Source organism: Amia ocellicauda, chromosome 9 (genome assembly GCF_036373705.1).
Source record: "Amia ocellicauda isolate fAmiCal2 chromosome 9, fAmiCal2.hap1, whole genome shotgun sequence".
Taxonomy (NCBI): domain Eukaryota; kingdom Metazoa; phylum Chordata; class Actinopteri; order Amiiformes; family Amiidae; genus Amia; species Amia ocellicauda.
Window position 1 is genome coordinate 7,263,236 of NC_089858.1, and position 2,195 is coordinate 7,265,430.

The 2,195-nt window shown below is 35.9% G+C and overlaps 1 protein-coding gene across 3 annotated transcripts in view; it reads right to left on the reverse strand.

Moving 5' to 3' along the window:
- Positions 1–272, reverse strand: part of adgrd2 (adhesion G protein-coupled receptor D2) — a 38,717-nt gene extending 38,445 nt beyond the window's left edge. For all 3 annotated transcript variants that reach the window (XM_066712907.1, XM_066712906.1, XM_066712905.1), the window contains exon 1: positions 136–272. The gene's annotated coding sequence lies outside the window, so the exon portion shown is untranslated. The remainder of the gene's footprint in view (positions 1–135) is intronic.
- Between the last annotated feature and the right edge of the window lie 1,923 nt (positions 273–2,195).

Below are 2,195 nucleotides of genomic sequence, written 5' to 3' on the forward strand. Positions count from 1 at the left end.
ATGGACGATTTATAAACATTGAACCTACGGTACAGAACAAAAAACTTCCCAAAAATCAGTACCATTACAAGTATTGGTAAGAGACATTTCTTCCACATGCATCTATTCATAAAGGGATCAATGTAATAGTCTTACCTTGTCCACTCCTATGTGCTATTCCTCTGCATTTTGGGAGTTAAACCCAGTTATTTTCCCATCTCCCCAGTCAAAGCCAGAGAAGTCAACATCAGCAGTGACATTTCCTATCTCCTGAGAGAAGACCGCTCTGCATGTTAAAGATGTGCGTGGCTTAGGAGGAGGTGAAATCTGACTTTGGTCTATTCAGTTCCATTCATTGTGATGCAAATTGGGACATTTTTAAGCAAGCCTCTTGCGCAAGTGGCTTCTCAGTTTTACACACAAAGTTCATGAAGGGCTTGCCTCACACATTTGTATTTCAGACACAAGAAATGAAAAACAAAAGTCCTTTTTTCTTTTTTTTTTTTTCTTTTTTTTTGAAAAGCCATTGAAGAAATGAAAACAAAAACATTCAAGATGTAAATGGGTAACTGACACAAAGAAATAATAAGTGGACTGTAAAACTTCACTTTCAATCAGTTCATCTGCAAGTGTTCATTTTAAATCTGGCAGAATTACAGTGGGCATAATAGAACAAAATAGACTAAACCATGGTAAATAAGTCCAACAGCTACAAAAACAAAATTATAGCATTTATATAAAAACCTGCATACCATTAAAAATATGTAGAGAACATAAAACATTAATACAAAGTTAAGACTGTTGTAGACTAAATGGAATGCAAAATACACCTTATCTACAAGATTATGATGTGTTATATAGGGAGTGGGATTTACTTGCTTAAAGGGGACAGAAATTTCACTAAACTGAGTAGCTATTTAAACAGGTAATATGTAAGAAAAGAAAACGTATTAGTATTCGATTACACATCCACTGCAATAATAGTGGGTGTGATTTACTGCACAAAGAAAAGCCGAATTTGATCACTCGGGAAACCAGTTTCCTACAGCTGGTCTTCAGCTAGGAAAAGGAGGCTTTAGGGCTTTTGATTTTATAACTTTAAGAATGCCATATTTATATATTGAACTAAAAAGTAACAAATATGGATGACCGGCACCATCCCTTGAATGGAAACCACATAAAATCACACCCACAAATAATAGCCTCTATTGCCATTTTCCCAAGTTTCCTGATGTTTGATTCAGTGGGTTTACATTTTTAAGAGAGATTTTCACCTACCTAGTCAATTCTTTATATAACTTTGCTGGTCTGATACCACCACTGCACACTTTACATTAAGTCCCAATGAGGGCCCCACAACATCCACAGGTGAACTCGAGTGACCCAACTTGCCTGCAATTCAGTCCTAAAGAGAGGGTTAAACGGGCTCGCTAATGGGACATTCATAAATGCATGTCAGTATTTGGGCGTTATATCTGGTGTTGCTTTAGCAGATTTTATTATTTTGATTCTGAAATATTTACTAATAATATATTATATATATATATATATATATACATATATAATATAATATAATATAATGACTGTAGAAAACACTGATTGTAGATTCAAATCGAACACCTGACTTGCCTCCTACTCTATAATTGGTCTTCTCATCCATTTTCTTTCCCTAAACCTGAAGGATCACGCATGGCTACTTAATTTTATAGCTGGGGTATTCGGCAGTGGGCACAGATTAATTAGTAGTATTATTAATGTTAGTTTGTGAATTTGAAATGTAAACTTGGTGTTAGTGTTTGTTAAACCATTAAACTTAAATAAAGGCATCTATTAAATAAAGTTATACCCATCGGTTTAATATGTGCATAATTTTTATGAAGCACAATTTACATAAAAATGTGTAGGTGTTCAAAACATGGTATCTAGACAGTTTACAGAAGGTGATTCACTGCCCTCAGTCATCAAATGAGCAACACTGGCCAGATTGCCTGCGGTTCTTTGAGGCTGCGTGTTATAAACCGACGGGACAGCATGAGTCATGGGCCTTCAAATCAGGTCATGTGTGGGCTGCCGAGTGGTGCAGAACTTGGAAGAGCTCAGTCCAAATGGACTTGTGAAAGATAGTAAAGGGTGGGAAGAGTTAGTGACAGAACAGCAATACCTTAAACCTGAGTGGAAAACAATACGCTAATTTAAGAACACATTGAGACAAGGGA